At 36.6% G+C, this 16,158-nt stretch overlaps 1 pseudogene; it reads left to right on the top strand.

The window, feature by feature from the left end:
• The window catches only part of LOC149200866 (ISWI chromatin-remodeling complex ATPase CHR11-like), a 45,739-nt pseudogene extending 31,245 nt beyond the window's left edge, over nucleotides 1-14,494 (top strand).
• Nucleotides 14,495-16,158: the final 1,664 nt, after the last annotated feature.

Here is a 16,158-nt window from a genome sequence, read left to right as displayed (position 1 = left end):
ATTGTTTAGAGGTCTTTGTTTCAGCCAGATGTATACCCGAGGAAGTTTGTACATCCCTCCACGCAAGGGGGTGCAGGGGGGACTTGTCCCCCTCACGGGGGTTCAGGGGGGCTGATCCCCCACGGCTGGGGGGTCTGGGGGCTAGCGAGAGTTTTGGGGGAAGCGCCCCCGAAGCTAAAAACAGATGTAAATTTGCCTTGGAAAAGTATAGTAATTTCTAGTCAATCTAGGTCATTCATTAGGCAAATAATTTGAATGTAGAACTTATGTTTAGTTTAGGGTTTTTTTTCCCTAGAAGGCAACCCCTCTCTTTGTATGAGGGCATTGTATTTGAGGCTGTGTAATATATGTGTATTCTTTGAGCGATAAACATAGAGGTGAGACTGTGAGAGAAAACAGAGGATATTACAGCGGATCTGTTGTAGGTTGTGTCTCTTCATTTTGTTGGATAATAGAAAGGAAGGACTGGCTGTTCGGGGTGGACGTAGCCCAAACTGGGTGAACCACGTATATCTGTGTCTGTCTGGTTTTATTCATTTTTTGTGTTTATATTTCTGCAATATTTTATGTGTTCCATTGCTCTGTAATATATAATTCTATAACAGCAATGGATGGTGAATGAGGCTTAAAGGGTCCAGAGGTTGCAGAGGTGGGGTTGGCGAGCCAGATGGACCAGGCTCTGAGCAAGATGACAAAAGGAATGTAGCGTAAAGTATCCATGGGGCAAGGAGTTACATGCTAGGAAGAGGCAAGTGAAGCAAAAGTTTGGGTATGCAAGAGTAAGCCTCGAGGAGTTAGGTTGCCAAATTTAATGCTCATTGAATCCACTTGTGGTGTGAGAAGAATAATAGATGCCAAGTTGAGGGTGCCATAATTCCTCATTGATGCAAGTGGCATAGGTCCTTGTGGGCACCCAGATTTGGGAAATATCATATATTAATTATTAATTATCAATATATTATATATTTTTTTTAGGAAAGAAATCAACCTCCCTCTCAACTCAAGGGCTAGAATGAGGCTGTTGGTACGAGGCTAGTCCATAGGTATACTCATTTGGGAGTTTGCAAGGCTTGGAGCCAATATACCGATATTCATTTGGCACACAACCATTGCAACAAGAATTATTAAGGCATTATAGCTCATCACGTTACCAACTGGGACTTGAACTTCGATGGGGAAGATAATAGCCATTTTTCCCAACTAACCAAGATAACCCCAATTGATAATTTATATATTATGAGCTTTTGATTTTAAAATTTTCCAAAATAAAACATAAAGTATAATTTTTTCAAGTTGAAAATGCCTTTATATTTCATATAAGGAATATGCATATTCTGGTCCTATTGAGACAAGTCATTTTAAACAAGGCTCGAAGTCATTACATCAAATAACATCATGCCACTTTTGGGAATTGAACCTCGGTGGGTAGGGATACTAATCATTCCTCCCAATTAATTGAGATAAACCCAATTGAAAAGACATAAAATATAATTATAATGTGTGTGTGTGTGTACATGTACTTTATGCTATGGGACATAATATTGGGTGGGAAATCAATATCCAAATCACAAGTAGGCCTTTTGAGAGAGGAGGAAGCATGAATTTGGTAAGCTGAGAGTTATGCTATCCAACATGTGGCCCATGACTTCTCCTTCTCATGCTCTTTGAGTTGGTGAGCTACTAGATTGTGGAGTGCCCAAAGTGTAGGACTACTGTGACAAGTTTCTTCCTCCTCAGAGTCGAAGGAGAGATGCCATTGTTGGATAGTGTTGTTGTTGCACTATTGTCAAAGGTGGTCGAGGGGTATCCTCTTCCCCTTCCTTTGCTAGCACGACGCCCCCTGCCTCTCTCTCGGCTCATGGTAGAGTAGCAAGAAGCAGTTGTTGGGTGTGGAGCATGATTGTTCAGAGGTCTTTGTTTCAGCCGAATGTATACCACAAGAAGTTTTTACACCCCTCCCGGTGGGGCCTTGTCCCCCCCATGGGGGTTTGGGGGGGCCGATCCCCCCCGGCTGGGGGGTCTGGGGGCTAGAGGGGTTTCGAGGGCAGCGCCCCCGAAGCTAAAAACATATGTAAAATTGCCTTGTAAAAGTATAGTAATTTCTAGTCAATCTGGGTCATTCATTAGGCATATGATCTGACAGTAGAACTTATGTTTAGTTTAGGGTTTTTTTGCCCTAGAAGGCAACCCCTCTCTTTGTATGAGGGCATTGTATTTAAGGCTGTGTAATAGATGTGTATTCTCTGAGCGAGAAACAAAGAGGTGAGATTGTGAGAGAAAACAAAGTATATTACAGCGGATCTACTGTAGGTCGTGTCTCTTCGTTTTGTTGGATAATAGAAAAGAAGGACTAGCTATTCGGGGTGGATGTAGCCCAAACTGGGTGAACCACATATATCTGTGTCTCTCTGGTTTTATGTGTTTTCTGTGTTTATATTTCTTCAATATTCTATGTGTTCCATTGCTCTGCAATATATAATTTTCTAACAACTGGTATCAAAGCCGAAGGTCTATTTGGCTGATAAACGCGTAGGAAAGAAGGGTTCTTCGTTCGAGTTGGAGCAATGGTGGAGGATGGTAAGTTTAGGGTTGAGAAATTTAAAAGGCCAAAATTTCTCACTGTGGAAGATGCAGATGGAATATTATCTATATCAGAAAGATCTGTACCTACCATTGGGCGGAAAAACAAAGATGCCAATGGGTATGACAAATGAAGAATGGAATCTTCTTGATAGAAAGGCACTCGGAACAGTACGGTTGTGCCTCGCAGTGTCAGTCGCCTTCAACATTTCGAAGGAAACAACAACAAAGGGTTTGATTAAGGTGTTGGAGAAACTATATGAAAAACCCTTGGCCTCAAACAAGGTATTTCTTATGAAACAGTTATTTAATATGAATATGTCAGAAGGTGGATCTGTTGCAGACCATTTAAATTATTTTAATACTATTACAAGTTAGTTATGTTCTGTAGGGGTAAACTTTGATGATGAAGTTAGAGCTCTGTTATTCTTGTGCTCATTGCTATAAAGTTGGAATGGTTTAGTAATGGCCATTACTAACTATGTTTCTGGATCTAGTACTTTAAAGTTTGATGATGTTGTGGGTGCTATCCTTAGCGAGGAAATGCGACAGAAAAGCTCCGGTGAGACATCGGGTAATTCTTTGAGTGCAGAGTCTAGGGGAAGAAAAATGGAAAGAGGAAAGAGCTCAGGATATTGCAGTAAATCAATGAAAGGCAGATCCAAGTCCAGATCAGGGATAGTGTGTTGGAGATGCAGAAAGAAAGGACACCTAAAGAAAGATCGTAGATCTCGGAAAGGAAAATAAGGAGATGCACAGTAAGATAACAATCATGAAGCAAATGTGACAGGTGAGGTGTTACAAGATGCTTTGATTCTTTCTTTTGAAAATATTACTGATTCTTGGGTGGTATATTCAGGGGCCTCATTCCATGCCACACCTGATAAGAAATACTTTCATGACTACGTTCAAGGAGATTTTGGAAAAGTTCATTTGGGTGAGGATAAACCCTGTAAAATTGTTGGAATGGGTAAGGTTCTTGTAAAACAGTAGAATGGAAACCACTGGCTACTAAAGGAGGTAAGGCATGTTCTAGATCTAAAGAAAAATCTGATTTCAATAGGGCAGTTAGGCAGTGAAGGTTGTGTGACAACTTTCACAAATAAATCTTGGAAGGTCACCAAAGGAGCCCTGGTAATAGCAAAAGGTGAAAAGGTTGGTACATTGTATATATCCAATGGTATTTCTAACTCTATTAATGCTTTAACTTCCAAAGGAGCAGATGCAGCATTATGACATCATAGGCTCGGAAACATGAGTGAAAAGGGGATGAAGATTCTTCACTCATGGAATTTGTTGCTGGGTTTGAAGAATGTTTATTTGTACTTCTGTGAGAATTGCATTTATGGAAAGCATAAGAGAGTCAGATTTCTTAGAGTTGGGAAAGAAAAGAAGAGCGAAAAATTAGAGCTTGTGCATACAGATGTATGGGGACCTGCTCAGGTATCATCTCTTGGTGGCTCTCGTTATTATGTTACTTTTATTGATGATGCAACTAGAAAAACTTGGATTTATTGTATTAAGAATAAATTTGATGTATTTGATACTTTCAAGAAATGGAAAGCTTTGGTTGAGATTGAGACAGGAAAGAAATTGAAGTGTCTCAGATTAGATAATGGAGGTGAATATTGTAGCAAAGAGTTTGATAGGTATTGTTCAGAGCATGGAATTCGCAGAGAGAAGATAGTTCCAAGAACACCACAAGAAAATGGTGTGTCAGAAAGGATGAACAGAACAATCATGGAGCATGTAAGGTGCATGAGATTGCATGCAGGATTGCCTTTACAATTTTGGGTAGATGCTGTAGATACTGCTATTTATCTAATAAACAGAGGGCCTTCAAGTTCCTTGGATGGTGGTGTTCCAGAGGAAGCATGGACGGGTAAAAAGGTAAACTACTCTTTTTTAAAGCCTTTGGGTTGTGAGGTCTTTGTCCATATTAATAAAGAAAATAGAACAAAGCTTGAGGCAAAATCGAAGAAATGTACCTTTATTGGATATGGTGTTAATGATTTTGGTTATTACTTATATGATTATGAAAATCACAAAATCATTAGGAGAAGAGATGTAATATTCAATGAAAATGTCTTGTCTAAGAACCAGTTGTAGGAAAAGAAATAGGAAAAAGAAAAGAAGGAATACACAGTTCTTGATGAGATCACTGAAAAAGTAAAGGTGCCTAAAAATAATAATAATCAACAACCACCACAACAGCAACAGGCACCCCAAACACCTAAAAGTGGTGTTAGAAGATCTACCAGGATAAGTATACCCCCTGAACGATACTCTCCTTCATTATATTATTTATTGTTGACTGATTCTGGTGAACCTGAATGTTATGAAGAAGCAATGCAGGTTAAAAGCAGGAAGAAGTGGGAGGTAGCCATGGAAGAAGAGATGGACCCCTTAATGCATAACCAGACTTGGGACTTAGTCAGGTTGCCTCCAGGAAAAGCTACGTTGAAGAATAAATGGGTTTACAGGCTGAAGGAAGAAGATGGAGGAAAACAAAGGTACAAAGCTAGACTTGTGGTGAAGGGGTTTGCACAAAAGAAAGGTATTGATTTGGATGAAATATTTTCTCCTGTTGTTAAAATGACTTCAATCAAAACTATTTTAAGTCTAGTAGTAGTTGGAGATTTGCATCTTGAGCAGTTAGATGTAAATATAGCCTTTCTCCATGGGGATTTGGAGGAAGAGATATATATGCAACAACCACAAGGATATGAGGTAAAAGGGAAGGAGAAACTAGTGTGCAGGTTGAAGAAGAGCTTGTATGGCTTAAAACAGGCTCCAAGGCATTGGTATCTAAAATTTGACAAGTTTATGTCTAAGCAAGGTTATACTAGATGTCACTCTGATCATTGTGTTTATTTGAAAAAGCAAAATGATGGAAGCTATATTATATTATTATTGTATGTAGATGACATGCTTGTTGCAGGGTCTAACATGCAAGAAATAAATGTGCTCAAAATAAAATTGGTAAATTCATTTGCAATGAAGGATTTGGGAGCTGCAAAACAAATCCTTGGTATGAGAATAATTAGAGACAGGAAAAATCGCAAATTAACATTGTCTCAGAATGAGTACATACAAAAGGTGTTGAAAAGATGTAATATGCACAATGCAAAACCGGTTAGTACACCTTTAGCTAGCCATTTCAAACTTAGTAAGGAAATGTGACCAAAGACCCAAGAAGACATGGATTATATGTCTAAAGTTCCATATGCATCAGCAGTTGGAAGCTTAATGTATGCAATGGTCTGCACAAGAACTGATATTGCACATGCAGTGGGATTTGTAATCAGGTACATGAACAATCCAGGAAAGGAACATTGGATGGCAGTGAAATGGATTCTAAGATATTTGAAAGGTACCACAAATCAAGCATTATGCTTTGGTGGTTCAAACATTTCTCTACAGGGATATGTTGATGCAGACATGGTAGGTGACAGAGATAACAGGAGGAGCACTACAAGATATGTATTTAGTGTAGGTGGAACAACTGTCAGTTGGGTTTCAAAAATCCAAAGTGTTGTTGCACTTTCAACAATAGAAGCAGAGTATGTTGTTGTTACAGAGGCTAGTAAAGAAATGATTTGGTTACAAAGGTTTATGGGTGAATTAGGTAAGGAGCATGACATGGGCACGTTATACAGTGATAGCTAAAGTGCCATTCATCTTGCAAAGAACTCAGCATTTCATTCCAGGACTAAACACATACAGCTCAAGTACCATTTCATATGATCAGTGTTGGAAGATGGAGAGTTGAAGTTGGAAAAGATACACACTAGCCAGAATCCTACAGATATGCTAACAAAAGTTGTAACCAAGGAGAAACTGAGAATATGCTCAGTTTAAATTGGTATTCAAGGATGACGATGAAGATGAGAAACAACCAGGTCCAAAGAGGAGTCATTTTCCAACAAAGGAAGCAACGATGGAGTTGCTACAATCATTCTCCAAGTGGGAGATTCTTGGGTGTGGAGCATGATTGTTTAGAGGTCTTTGTTTCAGCCAGATGTATACCCGAGTAAGTTTGTACACCCCTCCACGCAAGGGGGTGCAGGGGGGACTTGTCCCCCTCGCGGGGGTTCAGGGGGGCCGATCCCCCCCGGCTGGGGGGTCTGGAGGCTAGTGAGAGTTTTGGGGGCAGCGCCCCCGAAGCTAAAAACAGATGTAAAATTGCCTTGGAAAAGTATAGTAATTTCTAGTCAATCTAGGTCATTCATTAGGCAAATGATTTGAAGGTAGAACTTATGTTTAGTTTAGGGTTTTTTTCCCCTAGAAGGCAACCCCTCTCTTTGTATGAGGGCATTGTATTTGAGGCTGTGTAATATATGTGTATTCTCTGAGCGAGAAACATAGAGGTGAGACTATGAGAGAAAACAGAGGATATTACAGCGGATCTGCTGTAGGTTGTGTCTCTTCATTTTGCTGGATAATAGAAAGGAAGGACTGGATGTTCGGGGTCGACGTAGCCCAAACTGGGTGAACCACGTATATATGTGTCTGTCTGGTTTTATTCATTTTTTGTGTTTATATTTCTGCAATATTCTATGTGTTCCATTGCTCTGTAATATATAATTTTATAACAGCAATGGATGGTGAATGAGGCTTAAAGGGTCCAGAGGTTGCAGAGGCGGGGTTGGCAAGCCAGATGGACCAGGCTCTGAGCAAGATGACAAAAGGAATGTAGCATAAAGTATCCATGGGGCAAGGAGTTATATGCTAGGAAGAGGCAAGTGAAGCAAACGTTTGGGTATGCAAGAGTAAGCCTCGAGGAGTTAGGTTGCCAAATTTAATGCTCATTGAATCCACTTGTGGTGTGAGAAGAATAATAGACGCCAAGTTGAGGGTGCCATAATTCCTCGTTGATGCAAGTGGCATAGGTCCTTGTGGGCACCCAGATTTGGGAAATATCATATATTAATTATTAATTATCAATATATTATATTTTTTTTTTAGGAAAGAAGTCAACCTCCCTCTCAACTCAAGGGCTAGAATGAGGCTGTTGGTACGAGGCTAGTCCATAGGTATACTCATTTGGGAGTTTGCAAGGCTTGGAGCCAATATACCAATATTCATTTGGCACACAGCCATTGCAGCAAGAATTATTAAGGCATTATAGCTCATCACGTTACCAACTGGGACTTGAACTTCGGTGGGGAAGATAATAGCCATTTTTCCCAACTAACCAAAATAACCCCAATTGATAATTTATATATTATGAGCTTTTGATTTTAAAATTTTCCAAAATAAAACATAAAGTATAATTTTTTCAAGTGGAAAATGCCTTTATATTTCATATAAGGAATATGCATATTCTGATCCTATTGAGACAAGTCATTTTAAACAAGGCTCGAAGTCATTACATCAAATATCATCATGCCACTTTTGGGAATTGAACCTCGGTGGGTAGGGATACTAATCATTCCTCCCAATTAATTGAGATAAACCCAATTGAAAAGACATAAAATATAATTATAATGTGTGTGTGTACATGTATAATTATAATGTTGCCCATGTACTTTATGCTGTCATTTCCCTCAACCTTGTACATATTCGTCATGTCATTGTGTTATTATAATGGGTGAATAGGGTTTGGATTTAGAAGTTACAAAAACACCGACATTAAATTTGACCCAAATCAAGTTGCCAAAATACAAAAAACTCAAATCAAGCAATGAATTGGGTGATTTGCATATGATGGGTTTGTGTTTGTTGGATTTTCTTCAAAAAACCCAAGTGATATGTAGTCAAGTTGGGTGATTTCTAGCATGTGGGATGCATTTCTCAGCCTTCTAGAATCATATCCTTGGTAGATCCTACATAGATCAGATGGATTTGTATCTAAATTTGGTTCATTGTGGATTTGTGTTTCATTCACTTGGCCCATGTGGATATGGTAACATAGATTTCAACACTATATGAAGCAAAATAATGGAACTTTGTTCTTATACATCTTGGGGATTGTAGGATTCTAGCATTATAAACTCTTATGTATGATTGCTTTGTGATGATTGGGATACAAGAGCTATGTAGCACTTGGTTGGATTAGCCCTTAGAGATTCTAGCTTCTAGAGGTAATGGAAATAGATATGGATCCACCATGTTTTCGAAAAGTCTAGATTTGGATATAGTGGGGAAATGACATGTACAAAAAATACAATATATATATATATATATATATATATATATATATATATATATATATATATAATTTTTTTTAAAACATATTCAAAGTTAAAAATCAAAACCATCGTGAATCACAATATTAGAACTGAAATTATTATATAATTCATAAATTTGAAGATTGAAATCATGATGCATCATTGTTTATACAAAAATGATAATTGTAAGTATAAAATTGAGTGTCTCATCAATGATCATTCTAGTGATATGATGATGTAGAATAGGTCGAACTATATGTCCAAAAATGGGTCTACATGCTCATCATTTGAATATTTCAATTCCTCATCACGATGAACTCGTCATCTTCCTTAAGATTTGCCTTTAAAATCTAGAAATTCCCATCTAGTTATTTTGGTAAATGAACATTATACATTGTTTGAACTTGCTATAGTGCATGTATCATATTGTTCTAAGAGGACTTTTCACCTATAGTTGGATGGGATTTGATCTAATTAAATTATTAATGACACAACCATCCCTCGTACACTATATATTATTATCTATGTATTGTCTCAAAGCATTCATGTTAGCATTATCAAAAATTGAAAATTGAAAATTTCTTATGTTAGACATTTTAACATTATTGTGTGCTATACAACCTATAGGTAATTAATAACTTATACAACTATCCAGGAGCAAATATCCTTTAAAAAGTAAAAATAAACCAAAATGTTATTTGTTTGGGATTTGGCATGTGAGAGCTAGGTGTTACATGATTTGTTTTAATAGCATGGGATTTTTTTGGGTTTGAAGGATCTGTTTACAGGTTAGAGCCTATGTGGATCTATATTCATATCTGTATTTGAGATGTGGATTTACGCATCCAACTCAAGACCTGGTGGATTTAGTAACACATTATTATCTACAGCACCTTTGTCTTTGCCATTGTGGGTCTCTTGTGGATTATTTTGATGATTTGTTGAGATTGTTTAGAGCCTTAATGTTCATTTATTTTGTTTTAGATAAGTTTTGCACCTGATTCTAGTATGCTACATTCACCCTTACATGTTTTGTACACAATCGAACTTAGTAGATTTGGTTTCTATTGGTTTAGATTTACATTGATTTACATAAATTGTGAAAGTTCAAATAACTTATATAGTTTATGGTTGGTTTTTTTTTTTTTTTCCTTCTGTTGCAGTTAATTGGTTCTTGGTTTTGCATTTTTGGTTTGGGTGTGGTTCTTGTTTTGATAAATCCGATTTAAATTTAACTATTGGTTGGTCATAAATGCCAAAAAAATTTATTGCATTTTGAACATTGGATATATTGAAATGGAATGCACAAAATGTGTCTTCAAGTATATAGGCTTGTCAACTAGTTGAATATCTTGAACATTAACTTTTCCTCTTTTAATGTTAGATTGCCTTATGTGTGGTGCAATACTTCATATATTTAACTAGAATAAGGAACATAATATATGTGTGTTACATGGGGATTTGTCGTTAGGAATTGGTGGCTTAAGATTTATTTGTTGGATCCCTAATGCCTCAGGGATTTTGAATGGGTTAGTGTTATACCCTATCACCTTTGAATCACAATGGATTGGTTTGGTGATATCCTTGAACCACCCCTTGTCTAATGGGAATGTCTTGAGGGATGTTCCTTGTCATAAGAATGCCCCCTTTTGATTCTCTTTCAACTTTAAAGAATAATTAGATTTGAGTCAAATGTTAGAAATAGGAAGTGGTGGTTCTTGGAACATTTTGAGTGTCTTTAAAGAGGGAGTTATGTAAAATATCAACTTTGCAGAAAGAGGATGAATTTCATATGTTGCACATGTAGATTTTAGAAATTTAAAGAATGCTTACACACAGTAAGGTAACTTTATAATTTGATTTTAGTGTATATAGAAGTAAACTAGCTCTAGGAAAAACGAGCTTTCTCTTAAAAATAAGGCTACCATATGTCCCAAAAGTGTATAAATATGTAATTATAAATATGTAATTGAATGGAGCTGTTAACATGATGTTGCAATTGCAATGTTTCATTATGTACATTGAAATTGGACGTTGATGAACAAGAGGGATAAACAAAGTTTTGTGTGATTAAACAAGAGTTTTAGATGATGGATTCCACCCATTATTGAGAGGTAAGGCCTTCCCGTAAAGAAGGTTACCATAAGTTCAATTGCAAAGATGTATAAGCATGTAATTGCATGGAGCTGTTAACATAATTATGCAATTGCAAGATTTCATCACTGAAATTGCCATTGCACGTTGATGAACAAAATGGTAAACAAGGTTTTATGAAATTGAACAAGAGTTCTACACATGGATTGTACTTTTCATTTAGTGGTAGGACAATTGAACTTGCCATTGCACATGGTGAAATTGCAAATGCATGTTGATGAATAAAATGGGTAAGCAACGTTTTACGCAATTGATAAGAGTTATACACAATGGATTCTACTTGTCATTTAGAGGTAGGGCAATTTTAACCTGCGATTGCACATGGTTTCTTATTCACTTAATCCTAAATTGTATGTGGATAGGTTAAGGGATAGTGTCTCCTATTGATGATTGGGAGGTGGAGGTGTTCACAATGACAATTGCATAAATGTTCACAAGTGGTGAGGGTAGAATACTTTGCTATTGAATCTTTTAATTTGTGGAATTGGTTTAGTGTTATTGGAATTTGACTGGAATTGAGGAGTCATCTTACCATGGGAAATGCCCCAAAAAAGTTCCCTAAGCTGTTGATACTACTTCATACAATTTTGGAGCGTTTCTTACTCACTTTGAGTCTCTTTAGAGCAAGTAAACATTGCACACAACTTGTGAAAATCTTAGGAGCAGTACCCAAGGATTTTCCATTCTTCTTAAGGTCTTCATCAAATAAAGTTTATTTATTGAACATCAATATTTTTCCATATTCAATAGTTGACTCCTTTACAACTTGATTATATCTTTATCCTTAGAGCCTCATTTTTTTCATATATATCAACTATTTTTTCATGAAACTAGTCCATGTCCTCAAGTCTAGAATTTCTTCAATGAATTTAAATTTTGAATAAAAAAATTCTTCTTTAACGAGCAAAATTTATATAAATCAATTGCATTAAATGAATGTAAAATAATGGATGAGATGATAATGAAATTGTGGCTAATTTCAATAAACCCTACCATTAATTTTGAATGGGATGCCCTCTTGGTTAGTTATAATCATAATTTCTTCTTTCTTCCATTTATGCACCCTGCTCGATGCAGGGAACTACTTAAAAATATGGATGACATTTTATTTTTTAAAATAGATCAATGCGAGTACATTTGACTATACTTGCTGATGTAGTGCTAAATAGTGTCACGATTTTATTATGTTACCTATTGATAAGATATTTTAATGTCTTAGTTCTACGTTCTGACAGTGCGGACTAACAAAGATTGTTTTTCTACTTGTTACAGCTGTAAACAAGGATGAGTTGTTGCAGATGGTGAGGTTTGGTGCAGAAATGGTATTTAGCTCCAAAGATAGCACCATAACTGATGAAGATATTGACCGACTTATTGCGAAAGGCGAGGAGGCTACAGCAGAGCTGGATTCAAAGATGAAGAAGTTCACAGAAGATGCAATCAAGTTCAAGATGGACGACAGTATGAGACTTCTCTTTTAGCTGAAGTGGTTTAGAGCTGTGAATAGCAAGCATGAGGTCTTGGGGTGAAGTCCCGGGCTGGTTGCCTCTGCCTATTTAGGCCTCAGTTGATGTCCTTACTGGCTCAGCATACAAGAGTCTATGTGGCCCACTTTACTTTTCGTACTGTCCTTGGAACGAGGGGAAGTACCTTGGGTTTCTTCGGAATGCATTTTCCAAAGAAAAAAATACTTAAATTATGAGAAACCTTGTAGGAAAGGTTTTCTATGATGGTTAAGTAAATGCATTAAAGTGAGCCATTTGTTTTATGAAGAAATTCTCTTTGTATATCAGTTTAATAATTTAACTGAATATTTTTGTTGCAGATGCTGAGCTTTATGATTTTGACAATGAAAAGGTGTGAGAGATTTTTTTTTTTTTTTTTTAATTATGCTTTGCTTTTGAGAAGTATGCCACTCAAACGCTGGTACTAATTTGTGCATACTGATTTTTATATGGAATAAAAAGGACGAAAAGTTTGACTTTTCGAGAGTGGTCGCTGATAACTGGATTTTTATGAAGTTATTAATGCTTTTCTGATTGGTTTGCAGCTACTCTGAGTCAGATTATTTCAAACAAGCAATGCGACAGGGCGGGCCAGCAAAACCAAGAGAGCCTCGCATTCCTCGCATGCCTCAATTGTACGGATGCTGATTTTCCTTATACTTATTGTATATGATAACATGATCGTTGACATTTTTGTTTGAACCTTTAAATTTGTTTTCCAGGCATGATTTTCAATTTTTCAATGTTCAACGTTTAACGGAGCTATATGAGAAGGAAGTTCGCTATCTAATGGTTGGTTCTGTTTTGAAATACATGGGCATGTTTAATTTGGGGAGCTGGTTGATAGCTATAATGTATAACATTTTGCTATGGTTTTAATCGTTTATTGTTTGGATTAGATGTTTATTTTTGCAATATTGTTTCCTCTATCGGCATGCATTTTTGTTAAACTGTAAATAGAGGTTGTTTGTATTGTTTCATCATTATGGTATTATATTCATTTATGCCTTACAATGGTTATTCTTATTGTTAATGCTACTGAAAACTGCTTCCTGCTGTTATTCCTTGCCTCGGTATTTATAGCAAACACACCAAAGAAATCAAGCAAAAGATACTCTTGGGGAAGGAGATGACACGGAAGGTATGCTTTGTAGTCATTTTGTTAGTTTCATTCTCTGGACTGACACTTTTGTTCCATGTTGTAAACCTTATTAAGGCTTTTATATTACTACTGCAATCACAGATGTTGGAGAACCACTTACAGTTGATGAACAAGAAGAGAAAGAGCAGCTATTGGAGGAGGTGACTATGTATATGGAAGCATTTTATTGCCTTCATATGAGAAAGAAGAGCTGCTATTCAAAGCATGTGAAACTGACATTTGTATACTTTTATAGGGTTTTTCCAATTGGACTCGTAGAGATTTCAATACTTTTGTGCGTGCCTGTGAAAAATATGGGCGGAATGATATTAAAAGCATTGCCGCTGAAATGGAAGGCAAAACTGAGGAGGAAGTTGAGAAATATGCGAATGTTTTCAAAGAACGATACAAGGAGTTAAATGGTAATGTTTTGATTTGAATTAATACTCGGTTCTTTAGTATCTTTCAAGTGCCTTTTTATCACTGCAAGAGAGTAGATCTCTCTTTTATGGTTTTTTGTTCTGCAATTTCATGGCTTGTTAGTTTGGGATCTGAAGTTGAGATGTGAATTTCTTTGAGTAGTTGAATGCTATGGATTCATTATTTTCTTGTAATTTAGGTAGAATGCTAGAAACTGTCGAGCTAATCTTGAAAACCTATTTATACAGAAAAACATGCCTTACCTATTTTCAAGAAGTTTGCTGAAATTCAGTACAACTTTTTCTCTGCAGATTATGACAGGATAGTCAAAAACATAGAAAGGGGAGAGGCTCCCATATCTCGCAAGGATGAGATAATGAAAGTAATTGGGAAGAAGTTGGATCGCTATAAAAATCCTTGGCTGGGACTTAAGATCCAATAAGTTATATAATGAAGAGTGTGATCATTTTATGGTAACCATCTTCTATAAACTTATATTTATAGTATTTGTTGACACCTAATCATCACGATTGAGTGAATAAGTGTAACTGATGTAAATAAATAATAAGAAATATGAATAGTCACCCAAAGATGAAGTGAACAGTCTCTCCCTCATGTATATAATAAAGAACAACCTGAATGAATATGAACTAATTGTTTTTGAAGAGTTACTGCTTGGTCTATTAGAGCCAACACCATTTTTGGTTTCCCTCTGTTTTGTAACTCCCTATTCTGACACTGAATCCTGAATCCTAGCCTGGCAGCTCTCAGGCTTCCACTAGCCCGCTATGCTGCTCCTGTCGCTGCTCCATCTACTATTTACCATTATTCTCTGCTTCGTCAGATAACTTTGTTTTTTACGCTGCTCCTACAAAACGCTCACCAAAAGATGGTTAGGTTTGGTTAACCGTATTCATTGAATAGGCCCTAATTAACATTCATTCTTTGCCCGCTCGAGAGAAGGAGGCCCTACTCCAATTACTTTGGGTGAAACCCTTCATCTTCTAGACTTGTACAAACATTCTTCTACTTACCAAATTGATGTTTCAATTGTCTCTTGCTCGGAGGTTCTATAAGATACTTACGTGAGTTCTTTTTACTGTCACGCAGAGAAAGGAGAAGTTATATACACCTATAGGGTTTTAGTTGCTAGAGCTTTGGCACACATGAATGAAACCGTATATTCGTGCTATGTCTATCATTCAAACCTTAGTTCTCCAGGTTCTAGGTTCTTTACGCTACTCTCTCCGCTACGCTAATATTCTATATGGATAGAATATAGTTCTGCTCTTTGGCTAGCTGGTCTGAAAAAGAAGTACTTGCCTCTTGATTTGCATCCCTAGAAGAATTGAAGACTGGGAGAGAGAAAAAGAAAGAGATGTATTTTCCAATGAAAAAGTATGCAGTCAAGGTGTAAAGCATAGGATTTAAGCTTTCATGCAAGTTATGATATCTTGATACTCGCGGGATGATATTGTCTATTATATTTCCGTCCAAGTTTTTGGCAAATTCCAATTTGCATCAGAATTTTGATTCGCTTTTGAGTAGTTGATATTGTTTATCTTTTATTTCTCTTGAATTGCAACCATATTCTAATGCAAAAAAAAAAATGGTAATATTCTATATGGATATAATATAGTTCTGCTTTTCGTATATTAAATCAATTTCTTACCTAATCAAGAAGGAAGAATAAGGTTGTATTATTTTTAAGCACATTTTTGCCAGCAGAAGTAATTTTTTTATAGTACATAGATTTTACAATGCATTCAATCATATCTATTGTGGGAATAGTTCTCACTGGCAAGGAGAACTATCCTGAGTGGTCCCGGATGATAAAACACACCCTCATTTTCAATGAGTTGTGGAAAGGAGTGTGTATTGGAGACGGAGACAAAGAGCCAAAACAGCATACCTCAGACAAATAGTTTGCCATTTGGGAAAATAAGAACAACAAAGCCTATGCATTAATTGCAACATCTGTACGTGAAGAGGTGAGTCGCCATATTTCGCCATTTTCAACTGCTTTCAAAGCCTTACAAAAGCTGAAAGAACTCTATGACTCACATTCTGCACTTGAAGTTGTTCAACTCATTATTAAACTCTTCCCTCTTGAATTACAAAATAATGATCCTCTTGCTCTTACATCCGAAGTAAAATCTATAATGCATGATATCAAAGCAACTAA

The sequence above is a fragment of the Pinus tabuliformis genome, chromosome 2_1 (genome assembly GCF_031772625.1).
Source record: "Pinus tabuliformis cultivar Carrire ecotype Pingquan chromosome 2_1, CPIR1, whole genome shotgun sequence".
Taxonomy (NCBI): domain Eukaryota; kingdom Viridiplantae; phylum Streptophyta; class Pinopsida; order Pinales; family Pinaceae; genus Pinus; species Pinus tabuliformis.
The sequence above is the reverse complement of the archived record's forward strand: the minus strand, read 5'-3'. Positions and strand labels throughout refer to the sequence as shown.